The sequence below is a fragment of the Taeniopygia guttata genome, chromosome W (genome assembly GCF_048771995.1).
Source record: "Taeniopygia guttata chromosome W, bTaeGut7.mat, whole genome shotgun sequence".
NCBI classification, from domain to species: domain Eukaryota; kingdom Metazoa; phylum Chordata; class Aves; order Passeriformes; family Estrildidae; genus Taeniopygia; species Taeniopygia guttata.
The window spans coordinates 14,428,890-14,451,078 of NC_133064.1; the positions used below are offsets into that span (position 1 = coordinate 14,428,890).

At 52.7% G+C, this 22,189-nt stretch overlaps 1 long non-coding RNA gene across 1 annotated transcript in view; it reads left to right on the forward strand.

The window, feature by feature from the left end:
* LOC140682134 (uncharacterized) overlaps positions 1–21,159 on the forward strand; it is a 48,499-nt gene extending 27,340 nt beyond the window's left edge. The window contains exons 4-5 of the long non-coding RNA XR_012053397.1: positions 50–143; positions 21,024–21,159. This is a non-coding gene — a long non-coding RNA (uncharacterized lncRNA). The remainder of the gene's footprint in view (positions 1–49; positions 144–21,023) is intronic.
* The last annotated feature ends 1,030 nt before the right edge of the window (positions 21,160–22,189 follow it).

The window sequence follows — 22,189 nt, forward strand, 5'->3', positions numbered from 1 at the left end:
ATATCTTAGTTTAACTTCTTTTTTTTTCACCCCAGTTTTGGTTGTTTAGACAGGGTGAAGAAGGAAATTATTTAAATGGAAAAGACCTCCAAGATCATGCAGCACTCCTTGATGCCACAAGAAGAAATAATTGGACAGAGCAGGTGAGATTTTTTTTGGGGTGTAAAGTCAACAAATCACTTCCTCACAATGAATTTCCAGTTTAGATCAGAGTCCTGATGGATGTTCATCCAGGGGCGCATGGGGATCCAGGAGGACGTGGAGATCACCTTCCAGGTGTCTTCTCGGCAGGGATCAGTGGGAATGTGGGTCACCAGGGCTCTGACCAAGATGGGTCCTCCCATGGGTGATGGAGTTGGAGCAGTGCACAAAGCTCTTCCTGCAGCTGATGCACTTGTAGGGCTTCCCTTACAGGTGCCTCCGTTGGTGTTTGGTCAAGGTAGAGCTCCTGGAAAAGCTCTTCCCACACTGGGGACACTCGTAGGGCCTCTCCCCGGTGTGGATGCGCTGGTGGGTGACAAGGGTGGAGTTGTGCTTGAATCCCTTCCCACAGTCGGGGCAGCGGAAGGGCCTCTCATCCGTGTGAATCCGCTGGTGCAGGAGGAGATTTGAGCTGGTCCGCAACTGCTTCTGATACTCGGAACACTCATAGGGCCTCTCCCCAGTGTGGATGTGTTGGTGCCTGATGAGTTCTGAGCTGTAGCTGAAGCCCTTCCCGCACTCCCCACACTCATAGGGCCATTCCCCGATGTGGATCATCTGGTGGCAGATCAGGGTGTTGCTCTGCCTGAAGCTCTTCCCACACTCCAAGCACTTGTAAGGCTTCTCCCCATCATGAAGCTTCTCAGGGACCACCAGCTCCGAGCTCTGGCTGAAGCTCTGCCCACCTTCCTGGCCCAGGGTGGGTCTTTCCTCCTCAGAGCACCCTGGGCTGGGTTTGCAGCCCCTCCTCCTGTGGGATCTCTGGGGATTTTCCTTCCCGTTGGAATCCTCTGCCATGGAGCCGCTCAAAAAGGCCTCTTCCACGAGATTCTGCCGTGGGGATTTGTCCTCCCAGCTCTTCATCCTCAGCTTCTTGTCTGGGGTAGGAATTACAAGGAGAGGATGGGATTTGCCTCTGTGCCACAGGGAAGGACAAGGAGATCCCCCCAGTGCGTCCCCGGCAGGAGGGCACCGTCAGCGGGGCTGTCCTGCAGCCGGGGCCTGTGCTGGGCTAGGAGATGGAGCAGGAGAGAGGGGGAAAGGGGCACTGACTTCTTCCTCACCTGCCTGGGTGTCCCAGGGCTCCTTCCTCTTCCTCACAGTCTTCTCCTCCATCTAGCAAAGGTTTGGGGATGGGAAATTCTGTTTTGGGAGGAAAACAAGGGATGAGCACACTGAGTTTTTTACTGGTTTGAAGGCAAACCAGGGAGAGAGTCTAAGCCAGAATGACAACTGAATAAGAAATGTAAGATCAAGGCAATGATAGAGAAACACTGGCTTAATCTGACAGAGGCAGGATATAACCTGACACCCCATTGCTCAGGGTGGTGGTAGCAGTCTGATGAAATGGTGGCTGCAGTCCTGTTGGAGTGATGAATGTAATTCTGTCAAAGAGGTGATCCTGTAGAAGGGTCTGGTCTTCTTCTGAAGGTCCAGTGGTGGTTATGGAGCTCTTGTCCTCTGGGAATGCAGTAGGCAAGGTGGTCGTGGTGTTGCAAGGGTGAGATTATATCCAGGTAGGAATGCTGGGTTCCTCCCCCTGGGCAGAGCATCCCACAATGGGATGTGTTGCCTTTATGAAAGACAACCAGGAGCCTGGTTCAGATGGCAGCACGGCGGCCTGGTCTCGTCCAAGCCACTCGGGCTAATCAACACACGCAGATACCAATATGGCAGACGGTTGAAAAGCGTTTATTATCCTATTTCGTGGGTTTATATAGGTTTAGGAGTCTTTGCTACGTCAGAGGGGGGTTTGGGGTCTCGGAGGATAGTGGGTAGTGGAATTTTACCAGGACAGGTGTGGCTACATTCTTTTCTGACTCCTGGGGTTAGCAGATAAGCAGGGGAGAGAGAGGGGGGAAGGGGTCTATCTTTCCGTGACATTCCGTGATCTTCCGCTCCGCCTGTCCCTATCTACCACACCTCCCCCCTCCTTATCATATACAAAATGAGGTAGTTGTAGATAGAGGCATTGGAGTGAGGTACAGACTTGTAACTTGTTAAGGAAAGGGTGGTTTAGTAGATCAGGGTAGATTTTTTAAGGCAGGTGCTGAAGGCTTTAGCTACTGACTGTGTTTGCAGTTTTTTGGTTTATAGCATTTGTTGGTGGCCTACGAACAGAATGTTTGCCCTTTCCAGACGGGCTTGAACAAACGAGACTAGTTTGTTCAGCAGGCATGGTCCTATGGTAACAGCCAAAAGCAGTATTGCCAGTGGACCTACCAGGGCGGAAATTAAAGTGGTGAGCCAAGGTGATTGATTGAACCAGGATTCAAACCAGCTCTGCTGGGTCTCCCTGTCTCTCTTTCTCTGAGCCAGTCTGTCTCGGAGTTCTGCCATGGAGTCTTTAACGACTCCTGTATGATCTGCATAAAAGCAGCATTCCTCCTTCAAAGCTGCACACAGTCCTCCCTGCTGCATAAACAAAAGGTCAAGTCCCCGCCTATTTTGTAAAACTACTTCTGAAAGTGAAGAGACTGACTTCTCCAGATAGGAGATGGATTTCTCGATCCTCTGCAGGTCCTCGTCGATGGTCATTTGCAGCTGGGAGAGTCCGTGTTGCTGGGTTGCGATGGCTGAGACGCCCGTGGCGGTGCCAGCTGCTCCCAAGCCGAGCAGCATTGCGATAGTTATACCTGTGATGATTTCCCTTTTGTGGAGTCTGTTAGGTTCTTCGAGAAGATGGTATATTTCTTCGTCTGAGTGGTACAAGACCCTGGGGACAATCAGAACTTGGACACAGAAATCAGTAGAATCATTGAATTTGTCAAGGAACACACAAGGACTCACTCCGGACCTTTGGCAAACCCACATCCCAGACGCAGATGGGATCACCCACTTGCTAGTTTTTCTGTTAGGTTTGACAACTTTAGTGCAGAAGTTGCCTTTCTGCTTCGCTAAGGTTGCACTCCCAAAACATCTGCCCTGTCCTGTGATTTGACTCAGGGTGATTCCTCTGCGGGGAGTGTCCCATCTGCACTGGTGGGGGGCGCTGGCCGAGGAGTAACTGAAGGGGGTGTCCAACGCAATGCCTTCATAAAAAGGGGGTTTGATATCATAGCAAAGCCAACAGGAGTTAGTTAGGTTCGGTTTGGTTTCGTTTAGGGTTAAAAAGGTAGCTTCTAGCATACGAAAGATTGGGTTTGGGTCTGACTCAGCCATGCGGCCTATCTGGGGGGTATCTGCAAGGCCGGTCGGGGTGTCAGTGGCTTTTGGGGTCAGGGTTTTGAGATGGGTTGTGTTTTTCCCTCCCAGCACATTCCTGATAATTTTGTTGGGTCCCACTGGTCGAGGCGTTGGCGGTTGGAGCCTGATAATTCTCACATTCACCCACCTCCTCGGTCCTTTGAGGACCACTGTCCATGTTCTACCCATGGCCCAGCTAGGGTGATCTGGCTGTAGGACAGTCATGTTATAACTTACGCATGCCCGTTGTCTAGGCTGTGCAGTGTGGTCTCCGCAGCCAAAGGGTGCCCAGGTGAACTGTAAGAATTTGTCGGGCTCCTGTGGTTGCCACCCGTCTGCCCATGGTCTGGCATCTGTAACAATGGTTTCGCAACCCCAATACCCACAATGTCCCCATCCCGGGTAGTCACAGTACCTTTTCCCTGGGTTGGACGCTGGGCACCAATAGGATATGTACATGAGTACGATACGTGGGTTTATGGGCCGTGTTTTCGGTTGCCCTGGAAACAGATCGGCTATGTGGAATACGAAGGATGGAGCGTTTGCGGTGGTGACCTCTTTGAACACCTTGTCGCTTGAGAGATGTTGCATGACCCATCTGAACGGCTGGTGAGGGTAGTGGCCTGGGTCGGCTTGCCCCCCGGCCACAAACCCCACCAGCAGGATTGCACAGAGACACTGTGCGAGTCTGGGTCTCACCGCCGTGGGACGCTCAGGCTCTGTCTGGTGGCTTGGTGGTCCGTTGTCTCCCTCTGGAGCAGGTGTGTGTGTGTCGCGGGGACGGTCCACGAGCGTGTCCTGCGAACGAAAACTCACAGTTTTCCATTAGTTTCATTCTTAAGGTCAGGTTTGATCGACCTGAGTGGACACCACCTGATCTTGCCCTCCTTTTTAACTGCCGCGTACCCCCGTCCCGTAAGCACCAGTCTCCAGCCCCGTTCCCACTCGCCTAGCTCGTTTTTGACCATGACCTGTGGGCCCTCCTCTAGTGTCTGGGTGGCCCAGTGTTTTCGAATGGGACTGTTTGCTTCATCTCCCCTAGGGAATTGGTTCAGTGCTAGCAGCGCGGTTGCTAGCATGCGCGTGTGGTCTCCTGAGGGGATGGAATTGGCAAAGCCCTCTGCCTTTGCCAACACTTCTAACTTGGCTTTTAGGGTCTGATTTGCTCGCTCGACAATGGCCTGTCCGGTGCTGTTATATGGGATTCCCTGTGCTAAGGTGATACCCCACACTGAGGCGAATTCTCGCACTGATTTAGAGATAAAATTGGAGGCATTGTCAGTTTTAATTTGCTTGGGGATACCAAGCCATGCCATAACTGTCAGCCAGTGCTGGATCGTGGCCTTCGAGTTGGGTTTGAGATGCTGTGTCGCTATGATCACTCCGCTGTAGGTGTCCACTGTCACTGCAAGCCATGCTCGGGGCTTCAGCAGTTCGCAGAGGGTGAAGTCTGACTGCCAGATTTCTGATGCCTTGAGGCCTCTCGGGTTGACTCCACCGGTCCATAGGGGTGACTTCTGGCAGTGAGGGCAGGTGGCCACTACGTGCCTCGCGTCTGCTGTCGAGATCCCGCATCTTTTTGCCAGTGCTTTGGCCCCTATGTGGAGTGACTCGTGCAGCTGACGAGCTTCCTGCAGTGTCCACACTCCCTTCGCTGCGGCATCTGCTTTGTCGTTGCCAGTCTGGAAGAAGCCCTTGACTGGGTTATGGCTGTTGACGTGGATGACGGACACGGTGCCCTGGCGTGAGGAGAGTGCCTCTTCAAGCATGGAGGCCGTCGTGGATGTTGACACACCTGGTCTTGACATGGCTAGGCAGAGCTTTGCCACGAATATAGAGTCTGTCACGATGTTGAGGTGTTCGACCTGGAAAAGTCCGCATGCCAAGACCACTGCTGCTGCTTCCAGCTGTTGCACTGACAGCGTGGGGTCACACGTTTTGACACAATGCCATGTGTCTCCTGCCTGCCACACTGCTGCTGCGGTAGAAGTCGTGGAGGAGGCGTCTGTAAAGACCGTTGGTCCTGGTTGCGGTCGGTCCATGACCTTCGGTGGCACATCTATGTCGACGATGGTCAGTAGCTGGGTCCAGGGTGGTTTGGTGGCGTAGGAGATTTCTCCTCCGAAGCCGGTGAGAGCGAGGGCCAGGTGTTCCGATATTGCAGTTGACTCCGTGGTCGGTCGCTTGCGAAAGGGGAGGTGGATCCTTGCCGGCTCGGTTCCCAGGTGTCTCAGGGCGAGTCTCCTGCCTTTCGTGATGAGGTTAGCAATGCACTCAACTCCTGGGGAGAATGCGTGAGTCGGTCTTCCGAGGACCACCCACTGGATCGGCTGGGATTTTTCGGAAGGTCCTTGGGCAAGTGCTCCCACTCCTCCCTTCTGCGTGAAGTGGACGTATAAGTCCAGTGGTACGCCCGGGTTCCACCTGGCAAGCAGGCTGGTGGACATCTGACATTCGATGAAGTCGAGGGATTTCGTTGCTTGCGGCGTCAGCTCCTTGGGGTCCCACGGGTGTTTTCCTTTCAGGAGGTCATACAGGGGGTCCATGACCTCTGGCGGAACTAGGATGATGTTGCGGAGCCACTGCAGAGATCCTACGAGTCGTTGCATGTCGTGGAGGGTCTTGATGTCTCGGCGGACCTTTATCCTGGGTGGGGTCACGTAGGAGTTTGTGATCCCCACTCCCAGGAAGGTCACGCACGGTCCTCTCTTGATCTTCGTGTTCGCGATCTCGAAGCCGTTGGCCTGGAGGGTTTCCGTGATCGTGGACACTAGGTGATCCACTTGGCTTGCTGATGGTGCGGCGACGAGGATGTCGTCCATGTACTGAATGATGGTCGCAGCAGGGTGGGAGTGTCGGACTGGCATCAGTGCCCTGTCCACGGTGATCTGGCATATGGTCGGGCTGTCCACAAGGCCTTGAGGTAGCACCTTCCATTGGAAGCGGAGGTTAGGTCGCTCGCCGTTCGGGAACACGATGGAGAAGGCGAACCGTTCTTTGTCTTCAGCATGCAGGGGTATTGAAAAGAAGCAGTCTTTGATGTCCAGCACTGCGCACGGCTGCCCTTCGGGGATGGCTGAGTTCGCGGGCAGTAGTGTCTGAACTGGACCCATGGGCTGAATTGTCTTGTTTACTTCCCTCAGGTCGTGGACGAGGCGGTAGCCTTCTCCTGATCTCTTGGGGATTACAAACACAGGGGTGTTCCATGGGCTGGTGGAGGGTTCGATGTGGCCCTTTTGTAGCTCGCGGTCGACCAGTTCCAGCAAGGCTGTCATTCGAGGCTTTGACAGGGGCCACTGCTCAACCCATACGGGGTCTGGTGATTTCCAAGTGAGTTTGATTGGCAGCAGTGGGTGCACAGCAGTGTCCCTCATCATAAATTTGTAATCCTGACTCCTAGCATGGCGAGAACGTCCCTTCCTATCAGGGGTGGGGAGTTTTGCAAGATATAGGGGTGGATTGCTACTGTTTGTTCTGGTCCTTTCTTTGTATGGAGCGTTATAGCTACCAATTGGGTGCTTTTCCAGGCCCGGGACAGCCCCCCCACCCCGTTCACTGGGGATACTTCCTTGTACGGCCAGTGTCGGGGCCACAGGGCTTGGGGTAGGATTGTGCAGTCTGCTCCTGTGTCTGCCCAAAACTGAAGTCCTATTACATGAGGGTCCTGACTGTCATAAAGGCGGCATGTCCCCCAGATTTTCGGGGGTTCCCTCCCTATTTTTAGGGCCAAGGCCACCCAGGGGTTGTCCTGTTCTGGGGCGCCCCCTGCTGACCCTGTGGCACAGGCGCTGCTTGCGGTGGCGGTGGGTACGAAGGCGCCGCAGGCTGTGCCGTGATACTCGCTGGCAGGGGTATGAAGTTGGTTGCTTCCTGTGGGAGAATGGGGTACGAGGGCTCCCCGCCCCATTGGGGGTTGGCATGGATGGGCCGCCTCATATTCGCAGCGGGAGGGGGCTGGGTGCGGCCCGCTGGCCCTCTCCCCTTTCCGTTTCCCTGGGCCCGGGACCTGCATTCCCTAGCCAGATGTCCCTTCCTCCCGCAGCCCCAGCAGGATCCCCGCGGGCGTGTTTGGGGCGGAGGCGCTGCGGCGGGCCGCCGTGCCGGCTGTGGGCAGCTCACCGCGATGTGACCCGCCTCCCCGCACTTAAAACACGCCATGGCATTGGTCAGGGTGTGGACAGCTGCCTGAATGGGCGTCAGGTGTTCCTCCCTCACTACATGTCTGATCATGTCCGCCAGTCTAGCCCCGGCTGGCAGGGAACGTAAGATATCCTTAGTAACGGAGTTGCACTGCTGACGCAGGCAGTCGGCCACCACGGGGCCCCTTGCCTCTGCCGGCAGGGTAGAGGAATCTATCGCTGCCTGCAGGCGATCCACAAACTGTGTGAAGCTTTCGCTCTCTGCCTGCCTCACGGTGGACCATGGTGCCGGCTTAGCCACGACTCGGGAGGCGGCGCGAATTGCCTCTCTAGCAGCCCGAGTGGTTGCTCTGACCTCCTCAGCCTGCATCTGTGCAGCTTGCTGCTGTGGTGTGATCATATCATCATGCTTTCCTATCAGTCTGGATAAGCTCGATCTGTGTAGAGGCTGCCGCGCGCCGGACGCCTGGGCTAGCTGCTTTCTACAATTATCCTCCCACTCCTGCCTAAAGACGATCATTCCCGCCCCGTCTAATAACATACGCCCTATCCGTTCGATATCAAAGGGAAGCAAGTCATCGTTGCTAAAAAGACCATCGATTAACGTAGTAACTATAGCCGAGTTGATCCCTTTTTCCGCAATGGCTTTGACAATTGCCTGTATATCTTTTGGGTTTATCGGGGTATAGACCCTTTGTTGGTTCCCTTCCGGACCGGTAAGCCGGACTGGGAAGGCTTGTATGGCTGCCGCTGGGGACCATTCAGCACAAGCTATCTTTATTTTCCCCCAGTCAGTAAACTGGGCTGATTCGTATTGTATTTGTTTTTCGGCGCGGCTTAGAGCTTTACCCGGCTTTGTTTCAAGCCGTGCCGGTTCCGTTTCGTCTGAATCGGAGCCATCGCTAGCTTCCGTCAGCTCCCCTGAGCTGCTGGAGCTGTTGCTGCTCTCCGAGCCGGAAGACGAGTGCCAGCGTACTTCCGGGGCTCCATGCCGTTTTGTTCGGCCCCGGGCTCGCTCCCCCCCTCGGGGGAGGGGCCGTTCCCGCCCCCCCGGCTCGCCGCGCCTACCGCGGGGGGTGGTTTCTCCCTTATACGGTGGCGGCTCCCGGCGCAGCTGCCGATTGGTTCTGTGTCCCGCGCCGCCCTCCGCCCCTTTCTCCCGCGCGCGCGCATTCCCGAGATCGCGCTCCCCCCCTCGGGTGTTCGCGCCGGGACCGCCCGAGCCCCGCCCCTCCCCCTCGCTCCCGGCGCCATGTTCAAAGGCATAGGGGGGCGGCGTGGCCACGCCGTCTTCCCAAACCGCCGTTTCGGCAGCTCGGGCTTCTTTTAGCAGCCCTTGCCAGAAGCGCTCCGCGTGCTCTTGCGTCTCCGGTATCGGATCGCGGGCGGGCGGCGGCGGCGGCTCGGAGGAATTTGCGGTCTCTCGGGGGGTTTGCGCGGGGGGGGGTTTTTGGGGATTTTCGGCGGCGGGGGTGTCGCGGGGGGTTCCTGCGGGGGGGGGTGGGCTCTGATCTGGGGGAGGGGGTGTCGCGCTGAGCCCCCCTGGGTCCCCGCTGCCGGGCAGATCGCTCTCAGGGGCAGTCTGCGTCCCCGCCCCCACCCCGAGTTTAGGAGTAACTAATAAACACGTGCGCGCCGCGCTCCATGTCTCCTGCTCCTCTATCGCTTTGCGTAGGGCTTTTTCTACTCTGCCCCATGCTTTGAGATTTCTGCCGCTGCCGGAGGATTTTGTGTCTTCGGCTAGCGCGGCAGTGCATTTGTCCCATATTTCCGGATGTAATACATCCACGGGACGCTCGATTGCCCCTAGCTCAAGCAATCTCGCCATGGCAAGATGAAAATCCTTGAGCTTACACCCAATACCCCACTGTGAATAAATAGCACTCACGATCCTGGCCATTGCGTCCATGACGCCCGCGGATCCTAGGAGACGTCTCCCCTTACGCCTGGGTACGGTCCCGCCGTCCTGGCCGCTGCTTCTGTCCAGGTGAAACCCGTCAGCCGGGCAAATTTTTCTTCTTTTGTCCCGGGTTTTCGGCACCAGTATGTTGCCTTTATGAAAGACAACCAGGAGCCTGGTTCAGATGGCAGCACGGCGGCCTGGTCTCGTCCAAGCCACTCGGGCTAATCAACACACGCAGATACCAATATGGCAGACGGTTGAAAAGCGTTTATTATCCTATTTCGTGGGTTTATATAGGTTTAGGAGTCTTTGCTACGTCAGAGGGGGGTTTGGGGTCTCGGAGGATAGTGGGTAGTGGAATTTTACCAGGACAGGTGTGGCTACATTCTTTTCTGACTCCTGGGGTTAGCAGATAAGCAGGGGAGAGAGGGGGGGGAAGGGGTCTATCTTTCCGTGACATTCCGTGATCTTCCGCTCCGCCTGTCCCTATCTACCACAGGGATGATGTAATTTTATCAGTCCTGCAGTGACACTCAATGGCCCATTAAAAGAAGATGGCAACTGGAGGGCATTATCAGGGCTGAGTCATGGAAGAGATAAAGAACACTGCCCCACCTGTTTCTAACAGTTTATGAAGATGGTGACTGAAAACACTTTTGGTTACACCTTACATTGTAACCTGAAACAGTGAGACAATCCCTGCTTGGGGTGGGGGGTGAACACCACCCCCCTTACCCAAACTGGCTCAGGTGTAAAACCACCACCCTGTGAAGGCCACGCACACAGGGGACAATGTCACACTTGCCCCACCCCAGGGGAACTCTCTGTCCCTGTCACTCCCTTACTTTCTCCCAATTTTCTCTTTCTTTCCATGTCTCTCTCTACCTCACTTTTACTGTTCAATAAAATCCACCTTGGATTTGGTCTTGTTAGCACCTTAAATGGGGCAGAGGCATCTCTCTAACAATTTTATTAACCAGACTGAGATATTATTTTGGCACAGACAGTTGAGGGCACTGTTGTCTGACCCCAACTGTCTTTGACAACAGCCTGGTTCCCTCCTCTGAGGAGCTTGTGGCTCTTTCTGGAGGAACTCTTGGAAACTTGGATGCAGCTTCCTTTGAGCAACTTTTGGGAGAACTTATACGGAAAATGGCTGTTGTGGGTGCCCAGTGTAAAGAAAATATTTTCTTATCCTTCCCTGAAAAGTTTGTTAAAATCACTGGAGGAAAGGGAGCAAATCCTACAAGCGAGACTGACAAGGATTATTCACCCCAAGGTAAGGAACGCAAGGGTGCTTAAATCCTACATGAAGTCCAGCTCAAGTAGCTAAATTCCCAAGTAACTCCTGAATTCACAGGCTTGGGGGCTTTTCCAAATATGAGAATCATTATTTTCGTTGTCCCTGTCACCTTTGTGACAGCTACATAGACCTTTCCATTCCTTTTAATAATCTGTATTGGGCCAAATTTCCACGTTTCTTTATTTGGAACCTGCCAGCACATGAGTTGGAGCTGTGCTGGAACTGATGGAATTTGGAATTGCCACAGAATTGCTTATTTTGTTGGTCTAGTAATGTTTGGGATTTGTTTGCATTTCCATCACAAGTGACTTGTGGGAAGAGCAAATCTTCCTCAAGGCATTTTAGGAAGGGTTAAGTTTAATTTCTTCCGAGTTTGTTTTGTCCAGTGCCCAGGGGATGCTCAAGGGCTCTCTGGTTTTGGTTTGGCCCTAATTTTCTTCTGATTTGTCTTTATCACTTAAAAGCACTTGAAAAATTACTAAAAAGGGTATTGACCAGGGATGTCAAAAGTCCCACCATTTAAGAGGTATTTGAGGTGGAATTTATGGTTTGGCAACATATTCTGGAGGATTTGTGGGTTCTTGGGGGATATCTGGTAGTATTCTCCGTATCTTTGCACTCCAAATGCCAAGGTGGATTGCTCTGTCACTTCAAAATGACTCAATCCCACTTGAAATCCCTCAATTTTACCCCAAAATTGCTTAATCCCACCTCAAAATGGCTGGTTCCCACCTCAATCGCATGCCAAAATTACTCAATTCCACAGCTTCTAGGGTGAGATGGGATTGAAAGGTGATTGGGAGAAGTGAGATCCATATTTGAGGTTGTGTGATCGGGATTGTGTGGGGCTGGGTGGTTGTGATTTATTTTGATAGTAAATAAAACTTTCAGAATTATTGTTTTCTGTCCCATTCATTTTCTGTCAGTTCTGGTTTGCTTTTCAGAGTGCCGCCTTCTCAGCTCATTCTCTTTTGTTCTCCTGTCCCAGACTGAAAAGCAAGATGTATTCTATTTGCCATCTGTATGGCAGTTGTCCGGTGTTAAGTGGGCAGTCTTTCCTTATCTCTTCCACAATCAATCCTCCCTCAGGGGAGACATCTGCTGATAATGGGCTATTGAATGTCACTGCATGACTGATAAGAACTATAACATCCCATTGTGCAATGCTCTGCCCAGAGGGAGGAGCCAAGCATTCCTACCTTGAGATTCTGGCCCACCAACACAGCTTTTTCTGCGCTGGATTTCCCAGAGGAACAGCTGCCTCTTCCACTGCCTCTTCAGAAGAAAACACCCTTTTCTACAGGATCACTACTCCAACAGAACCACACCTGACACTCCAGGAGGACTGCAGCCACAATTCCAATTGGACTGCGGCCAACACCCTGTCCAACAGGGTGTCAGGTTGTATTGTGACTCTGTCAGTGTTGTTTTAGTTTACTGCATTGTTTATTTTATCTTTTTATTTTCTTCCCTAATAAAAAGCTCCCATATTTTTACCTGACAGCCCCCCTTTATTTTAAATTTATAGCAATTCAGAAAAAAAGAGTCTACATTTTTTCCATTTCAGGGGAGGCCCCTGCCTTCCTTAGCAGACACCTGTCTTTCCAAACCAAAACACCTCCTTTCTCTCCTGCCTTCCCTTGCCTGCTCTGTTTCTCTCTCTGTGTCTCTCTTGACCCAGGGCAGCTCCGACCAAAGGCCCTGCCCTGATTTAATTCCCAATCCATAAGCTACAACCATGGGTGAAGTTATGAAGGCTGGCAGTAAAATGTTGCTGTAGGATCTTGCTGCACTTGGCTTTTGGCTCTTCCATAAGAGCTTTGCCTTCAAGGGCAGGAACATCTTTTCCTGGCTGGGATCTGGAATTCCAGCCCCTGGGAGTGTGTGCCATGGATCCCAGAGGGTCATTCCCGAGGCTCCTGGGGTGCTGCTCCTGCCGTGCCTTCCAAGGAGCTGTGCAGGGCAGGGGTCAAGGTGCAGCAGCTGTGTTGGTTCTGCAGTGCCACAGTGGCCCCTGGTTCCAGGAGTTTCCATACTGCCAACAATGGTTCCAGGGCTCCCATGATACCCTGCTGTGTCACCATGGATATTTGGTGCCATGAAGTTCTTCAGTGTCACAATGGCCTACTGTCGTAATCCAGGGCTTCCCTCTGGCTGCCTTGGAAGTCCTGAGACCCTGGCAGGGGGTCAGGAACCCCCCTGTACAGAGCCCTGAGAGACACTGTCTCTGATCTCTGTCAATGGAAAAGAGTTTTCAATCTTACAGGATGAATTACAAGCTCTGAGTGTTTGATATAAGTAATAATTAAGTGTGGCACGGGTGCAAAAGTAAAATTTTAGGATTCTAGATTAGGGGTCCAAAGGGGACAAGATGGAGGAAATTGGGTGTGTCTTGTCCTTTTTCTTCTTCATGCCCTCCATGTTTCACTGAGGATGGCACCAGTAGCTTCCATCTGCAATAGGGATCCAGGGAAAGGACTGGGACAGAGAATTCAGCCGGGACACTCAGAGAATTCTGCTTCCAGAGATCAATTCTAGTCACACTGTCCCTTGTAGAAAGGTGACACCATTCCAGGCAGCCTGTACTGACCAGGTGGCTCCTGAGTGGGGTTTGTTGTTTAGGAAACCTGCTCAGGCTTTTCCATTCTTTCTTTCCCAACAGGAAAACTTCTCCTGGGCCTCTGTGCAGCCAGAGCCCTGAGGAGAGCAGGTGGGACACAGTGCAATGGGCTGGGACATGGAGCTGCAGAGCTCAGGGACAAGGTTCTGCAGCAGGGCACAGGGATGTCAGTGCCAGGTGGGCGATGTCAGACATGGTGAGGCTGGGGGTGAGGAGCAGCTTGTCCAAACAGGGTCAGCCCTCAGGGGGCTCATTCTTCTACATGCCCAGACCTCTTAAGGAGACAGTGACCATCACGATCACCTGGGAATGCTTCTATCAGCTCTTCTCTGAACTGGAAAATAAGAGAATACTCACTTGATTAAAGAAAAAAAGTCATGAGGTACACTTGGAAATCTTCCTCCTTACAAGAACTCCAAACTGACTCCAATCAGCTGCACAAGCCCTGGAGATTTGCAGACCATTGAATGAAGACAAAGCGCCCCTAAGGGCTTCCTGTTCTTTAATGATCCCCACTGCGGATTTGGGGTGAAGTCCAGGATCCTCAGGCACTGAGAGAAGGCTGAAGAAGCTGCTGAAGGAGTCAGAAGCAAAACTCCAAGTCCCTTGGAGCATCACTGGGCCCCACTGAGGGCCAGGACTGCCAAAGGCTCCCCAGGGACTGGTGAGAGCAGATCCTTGAGGCCAGGATTGCAGGGAGCCAAAGGCTCTGAGCAGGGAACTGCAATGCTGAGCAAAGCCTGGGCTGGCTGGGGGAAGCAGAAAGGCCAAGCCCTGAGCCCAGCCTGGCACAGCAGGGCCTGTCCCTCACGGGTGGCTCGGGGCTGTTCGTGGGGCAGGGGGATGTGAGCCGCAGCAAGGACAAATGTCATAAACCTGTGTGATCCTCCAGATCCTCATGGAACCCAGGGGCTGGTGTGACACTGTGGGAAGTTGTGGAACCAAGGGGCCATGGTGGCACTGTGCTGCCTCATGGAATCAAAGAAGACCATTGTGAAACTCGGGGGCCCCAAGGAACCAAGGGTCCATGGTGACCTTGTGCAGCCCGCAGTGTCACAGAGGAGCTGCTGTGACACAGCAAGGGCACACAGAGACGAGGGGCCATTGTGACACATCAGGGCTTTGTGGAACCACGAAGCCATTGTGACACTGCAGAAGCAAGGGGAACATTGTGACACTCCAGGGCCTCATGGAACCAAAGAGACCATTGTGACACTGTGGGGTCCCAAAAAACCAAAGGAACCTGGAACAGGTCAGGCTGGCTGGGCCTCCTGTGGACAACCTGACAGGTCCATCTGACCTTGGCATGTCGAGGGATACTTCTCATCTGCCCCGAAAGCACTGGGGATCTGGGCTTTCTTTCCCATTGGAGAGAACTGTCATTCTCCTCCAGGGGCCTATGGCCAAAAGTGGGATTCCTTCTCCAAATTTTCTAATCTGCAAAGATTGTTTTCAGATTAAATCTGCCAGGAGATACAGGTCTGGCAGGCTTGGCCACTCGGGAGACCACCTCTCATCTGCCTTTCAAACACTGGAACCATGTGCTTTTCTTTCTTATGGGAAAAAAACATCCACTTCAACCAGGTACCCATGGCCAAAATTGGGAATCTGCCTCCAGAATTCCCAATATACAAGGATAGCTCCCAGAAAAAAGCTGCCAGGACTGACAAGTCTGGATGGCCTTGGCTTCCTGAGGGCTGGCACTCATCTGTCGGAACTCAAAATGTCCCTCAGACATTTTCAGAGGTTCCAGGCCTTGGTCAGAAGCATTTTAGACCCTGGCAAGCAGCTGAAAACAGCTGGGATTTTGAGTTTGAGCCATAGAATGAGTTACTAACTTTGAAGGTGGAACAAGCGGTCACAGAGGGTTAGATGGTATAATAAAAGTAGTTACAAATTAGAGGGGAAATTTTTTTAGTATTATACAGGGGGGTTTAAACACCTGTACAGGGGGTTTTTACTTTGTACAGGGGGGTCAGGAGTTCTAAGATGGAGAAAAGGGGGAAAGCAGGCGCAACACCGCACATGCGGTTGAACAAAGCTCTGTATGTATTGAATATTTTAAATGGTTCTTTCTCAGAACCTGTTGCCTTCAGGGGAGGCAACGGCGACCTGGTTTGCAAGGCTACAGCACGGCAGCCCGGCCTAGTCTGGGCTACTCGGGCTAACGACACACGCTAACACCAACGTGGTGGACGGTTGAAAGCGTTTATTATTTTATCTCATGGGTTTAAATAGTCTTGAGGGACTTTGCTACGTCAGGGGGGGTTGGTAGGGTCTCTAGGGTTAGTCAGGAGTGGAAAACTACTGGGTTAGGTGTGGTTACATGTTCTGGGGGTGATAGATAACGTGTTACAGGGTGAAGGGGGGAAGGGTCTTTCTTTCCGTCACATCCCGGGATCTTCCGTTCGCCTGTCCCTATCTACTACATCTCCCCCCTCCTTTTCATAAATAAAATGAGGTAGTCGTAGATATAGGCACTGGAGTGAGGTACGAACTTGTAAATTGGTAAGGAAAAGGTGGTTTGGTAAACCTGAGTAATTTTCGCAAGGCGAGTCTTGAAGGCTTTTGTGACTGACTGTGTTCGCAGTTTTTGGTTTACAGCATTTGTTGCTGGCCTACGAACAAAATGTTCGCCCGTTCTAGACGGGCCTGAACAAACGAGACTACTTTGTTCAGCAGGCATGGTCCTATGGTAACAGCTAAAAGCAGTATTGCCAGTGGACCTACCAGGGTGGAAATTAAAGTGGTGAGCCAAGGTGATTGATTGAACCAGGATTCAAACCAGCTCTGTTGGGTTTCCCTGTCTTTCTTTCTCTGAGCCAGTCTATCTCAGAGTTCTGCCATGGAGTCTTTAACAACTCCCGTATGATCTGCATAAAAGCAGCATTCCTCTTTCAAGGCTGCACACAGTCCTCCTTGTTGCATGAACAAGAGGTCCAGTCCTCGCCTATTTTGTAAAACTACTTCTGAAAGCGAAGAGACTGATTTCTCTAGGTAGGAGATGGATTTCTCGATCCTCTGCAGGTCTTCGTCGATGGTCATTTGCAGCTGAGAGAGTCCGTGTTGCTGGGTTGCGATGGCTGAGACACCCGTGGCTGTGCCAGCTGCTCCCAGGCCGAGCAGCATTGCGATAGTTATACCTGTGATTATTTCTCTTTTGTGGAGTCTGTCAGGTTCCTCGAGAAGGTGGTATATCTCTTCGTCTGAGTGGTACAGGACCCTAGGAACAATCAGAACTTGGACACAGAAATCGATAGAGTCATTAAATTTGGCAAGGAACACACAAGGACTCACTCCGGATCGCTGGCAAACCCACATCCCAGATGCGGATGAGACCACCCACTTATTGGTTTTTCTGTTGGGCTTGACAACTTTAGTGCAGAAGTTGCCTTTCTGCTTTGCTAAAGTTGCATTGCCAAAACATCTGCCCTGTCCTGTGATTTGACTCAGGGTGATTCCTCTGTGGGGAGTGTCCCATCTGCACTGGTGGGGGGCACTGGCTGTGGAGTAACTGAAGAGGGTGTCTAAAGCAATGCCTTTGTAGAAAGGGGGTTTAACACCATAGCAAAGCCAACAGGAGTTAGTCAGGTTCGGTTTGGTTTCGTTTAGGGTTAGAAAGGTAGCTTCTAGCATACGAAAGATTGAGTTTGGATCTGACTCAGCCGTGCGGCCTATCCGGAGGGTATCCGCAAGGCCGGTCGGGGTATCAGTGACTTTTGGGGGCAAGGTTTTGGGGTGGGTTGTGTTTTTCCCTTTTAGCACGTTCTTGATGACTTTATTGGGTCCCACTGGTCGAGGTGCTGGTGGTTGGAGCCTGATAATTCGTACATTCACCCACTTTCTCGGTCCTCTGAGGACCACTGTCCACGTTCTACCCGTGGCCCAACTAGGGTGATCTGGCTGTAGAACGGTCATGTTATAACTTACGCATCCCCGATATCTAGGCTGCGCATTGTGGTCTCCACAGCCAAAGGGTGCCCAGGTGAACTGTAAGAATTTGTCGGGCTCCTGCGGTTGCCACTCATCTCCCCATGGTCTGGCATCTGTAACAATGGTTTCGCAGCCCCAGTATCCGCAATGTCCATACCCCAGGTAGTTGCAGTACCTTTTCCCTGGGTTGGACGCTGGGCACCAGTAGGATATGTACATAAGTACGATACGTGGGTTTATGGGCCGTAGTTTTGGTTGTCCTGGAAACAGATCGGCTATGTGGAACACGAAGGATGGGGTGTTCGCTGTGGTGACCTCTTTGAACACCTTGTCACTTGAAAGATGTTGCATGACCCACCTAAATGGCTGATGAGGGTAGTGGCCTGGGTCAGCTTGCCCCCCGGCCACAAGCCCCAACAGCAAAATCGCACAAAGACAGTGTGCATGTCTGGGTCTCACCGGTGTGGGACTCTCGGGTTTTGTCTGACGGCTTGGTGGTCCGTCATCTCCCTCTGGAGCAGGGGTGTACGCGTCACGGGGACGGTCCACGAGCATGTTCTGCAAACAGAAACTCACAGCTTTTCATTAGTTTCGTTCTGAAAGTCGGGTTTGATTGACCTGAGTGGACACCACCTGATTCTGTCCTCTTTTTTAACTGCCACGTACCCTTGTCCCGTAAGCACCAGTCTCCAGCCCCGTTCTCACTCGCCTAGCTCGTTTTTGATCATGACCTGCGGGCCCTCCTCTAGTGTCTGGGTGGCCCAGTGCTTTCGAATGGGACTGTTTGTTTCATCTCCCCTAGGGAATTGGTGCAGTGCTAGTAATGCGGTTGCTAGCATGCGCGTCTGGTCTCCTGAGGGAATGGAATTGGCAAAGCCCTCTGCCTTTGCCAATACTTCTAACTTCGCTTTTAGGGTCTGATTTGCTCGCTCAACAATGGCCTGTCCGGTGCTGTTATATGGGATCCCCTGTACTAAGGTGATGCCCCACACCATGGCGAATTCCTGCACTGATTTGGAGATAAAATTGGAAGCATTGTCAGTTTTAATTTGTTTGGGGATACCAAGCCATGCCATAACTGTCAGCCAGTGCTGGATTGTCTTGTTCACCTCCCTAAGGTCGTGGATGAGACGATGGCCTTCTCCGGATCTCTTGGGGATTACAAATACAGGGGTGTTCCACGGGCTGGTGGAGGGTTCTATGTGACCCTTTTGTAGCTCGCGGTCGACCAGTTCCAGCAAGGCTGCCATTCGAGGCTTTGACAGGGGCCACTGCTCGACCCATATGGGGTCTGGTGATTTCCAAGTCAGTTTGATTGGCAGCAGTGGGTGTACGGCAGTGGCCCTCATTATAAATTTGTAATCCTGTCTCCTAACATAGCAAGGATGTCCCTTCCTATCAGGGGTGGAGAGTTTTGCAAAATGTAGGGGTGGATTGCTACTGTTTGTTCTGGTCCCTTTTTTGTATGAAGCGTTATAGCTACTAATTGGGTGCTTTTCCAAGCTCGGGATGGCCCTCCCACTCCGTTCACTGGGGGGACTTCTTTGCATTGCCAGTGTCGGGGCCACAGTGCTTGGGGAAAAATCGAGCAGTCTGCTCCTGTGTCTGCCCAAAACTGAAGCCCTATTACGTGGGGGTCCTGACTGCCATAAGGGCAGCATGTCCCCCACACCTTCGGGGGCTCCTTCCCTATTTTCATGGCCAGGGCCACCCAGGGGTCCCGTTCTGGAGCATCCCCTGCTGACCCTGCGGCACAGGCGCTGCTTGCGGTGGTAGTGGGTACGAAGGTACCGCAGGCTGTGTTGCGAAACTCTGCAATTGTGTCGCTGGCGGGGGTATAAAGCTGGCTGCCTCCTGTGGGGGTATGGGGTATAAGGTCTCCCCGCCCCACTGGGGGTTAGCCTAGATGGGCCACCTTGTATTCGCGGTGGGAGGAGGCTGAGTGCGGCCTGCATGCCCCCTCCCTTTCCCGTTTTCCTGGGGCCGGGACCTGCATTCCTTAATGAGATGCCCTTTCCTTCCGCAGCCCCAGCAGGATGTTTCTCCCCAGCTGGTAAACTGGGCTGGTCCGTATTGTGGTTGCTTTTCGGTGCGGCTTAAAGCTTTACTCGGTTTTGTCTTAAATCGCGTTGGCTCCATTTCCTCCGTCTCAGAGTCCCAGCCAGCTTCCGTCAGCCCTTCCGAGCTGGCGGAGCTGCTGCTGGACTCCGAGTCGGAAGTTGAGTGCCAGCGCATTTCCGGGGCTCTGTGCCTTTTTGTCTGGCTCCGAGCTCGCTCCTCCCCGTGGGGGTGGCACTGCTCCTGCCCCCCAGGCTTGCCCTGCCTCCTGCAGGGGAAGGTCTCTCCCTTAAATGGTAGCGTCATCAGGCATGGCTGCCGATTCGCTCCGTGCCCTCTGCCGCTCTCTTCTTCTTTCTCCCGCACACGCGCATTCCTAAAACTGCACGCCTCCCGGCTTTTCGCGCCGAAACCGCCTGCGCCCTGCCCCTCTCCTTGGATGCCAGTGCCATTTTCAAAGGAGTAGGGTGGCGGCGTTGTTAGGATCTCCTCCCAAGCTGCGGTTTCTGCGTCTCTGGCTTCCCTCGCCAGCCCCTGCCAAAAGCATTTCGCATGCTGCTGCACCTCCGGAAACGGGACACTGACCGGCGGCAGCGATACGGATGGGGAAGCCGCGGATTTCTGGGAGGTTTCCGCGGCAGGGATTGGGCTCTTTCCCGGGGAGGGGGGTGATGCGCCGGGCCCCCCTGGATCCCCGCTCCCGGGCGGATCGCCCTCAGGGGCAGTTTGCGTTCCCGCTCCTACCCCTAGCTTGGGTGTAACCAATAAACATGTACGCGCTGCGCTCCATGTCTCCTGCTCTTCTATTGCTTTGTGCAGGGCTTTCTCTACTTTGCCCCACACCTTAAGGCTTCTGCCACTGCCTGAAGATTTCGTGTCCTCGGCCAGCGTGGCTGTGCATTTTTCCCATATTTCCGGATGCAGAACATCCACGGGGCGTTCAATTGCCCCAGGCTCAAGCAGCCTTGCTATAGCAAGATAAAAGTCTTTGAGCTTACACTCGATACCCCATTGCTTCTGAATCGCACTTACGACCCTGGCGATGGTGTCCATGACGATCGCACGTCCTGGGACGTCTCCCTCACCTAGATACGGTTTGACCGCTCCGGCCGCTGCCCTTGTCCAAGTGATTCCCGCTACCCGAGCGAATTTCTCTTCCCGGGTTTCGGCACCAGATATGTTGTATTCAGGGGAGGCAAAGGCGACCTGGTTTGCAAGAAGCAGCACGGCAGCCCGGCCTAGTCCGAGCTCCTCGGGCTAACGACACACGCTAACACCAACGTGGTGGACGGTCGAAAGCATTTATTATATTATCTCATTGGTTTAAATAGTCTTGGGGGACTTTGCTACGTCAGGGGGGGTTGGTAGGGTCTCTAGGGTTAGTCAGGAGTGGAAAATTACTGGGTTAGGTGTGGTTACATGTTCTGGGGGTGATAGATAACGTGTTACAGGGTGAAGGGGGGAAGGGTCTTTCTTTCCGTCACATCCCGGGATCTTCCGTTCGCCTGTCCCTATCTACTACAGAACCCACTCCACCAATTTTTAGGCATTTCACAAACAGCATACAAGCAAAGCTAAGGGAAAATCCTTTAGTTTATATCAGAAACCCAGAGTCAGGACAGATTGAAAATCCATTTACATTAATAACTTGGGGCGAGGGTTTCGCTTGTGTTTCTATAGGACGCGGACTGAAGTGAATGCCAGCAAGGCACATGAAACCTTATCGGGTGCAGATGCCAGTGGACGTGGACCCAAAAAGCAGAGAGGCAAGCGTACCGACGGAGGCAGACAGCAATGCTGCAGACGTCTTGCCGGACAACGAGTGATCATCCAGAGACTTGGATTTTTTTCTGGGAAATCAAGTGTTGTTTGTGTGGTGCTGCATTGTGGGATTTCTCACAGAGGGTGGGGACATGGACATGGGGTTCAGACAGATAGTGTTCATGTGCTTCATTCTTTCACCTGTTGCCTTGGGCAATGGGACAGACTTTCCCACGAGACAACCAAGGGAAAATGTGCGGGAGACTTTGGTAAAAGCAGCGTGTCTGGACAGCATTTGCCTGACCCATTCAAAACCAGAGAAACCATTTTCAACATACTTGGTAGGTGTGCCAGTGGAGGAATGGTCAGTCCCAGGGGACATCCTTCCAAGGGCTCTGAAGTCTTTTTCGGATTCTGTGGAAGGATGGCGTGTTTGGACCCAGTTTTTCCCGTGGCTCACTTTGAACCTCTGGATTTGGACATTTTGGGTCAACAAAAATGAAATTCTGTATCAAATTCAATCCATTCGGAGTGACAGAGACAGATAATCACATGATAAATGTCACTCCGAACCAGCTCTTTTATAGAAATGCATCATCCTGGTGTAATTACACCAAAATGATGAGCAAACCACCCCTTCAAAAATCCAACCATTCTACTAAAAGGGATGTTTTTGAATTTGCGGGGACAGAATTTGGCCTGCTATCCCTGCAAAAATCAAGGGTGGTCCATGCAGCATTGAAAGATCTTTTGTTAACACACAGCATGACCTGGATAAGAGAGCAAGGAGGAAAAAATCTAATGAATGAAGTGAACCAGATTGTGACAATGTGTCGTGGTTTGACATGGAAAAAGAATTTTTCCGGAAGGAAGAGGTCAATTTGGACATTGACCAATTGAATGTGGACCTGCCTCTGAGAACACAGAGGGGTTAAAAACAGAATTCCCAGGAGAACTCGCTCTTTTTGGTTCTGGTCAGTGTGCAGTGCAGGAATTTCCCCTGCCCGGCCCGTGGCTGGGTGGGGGAGGGGAAGGCCCATGGCCTGACTGAGGTAGGCCGAAGGGTGGAAGGGACTGGAACTTCC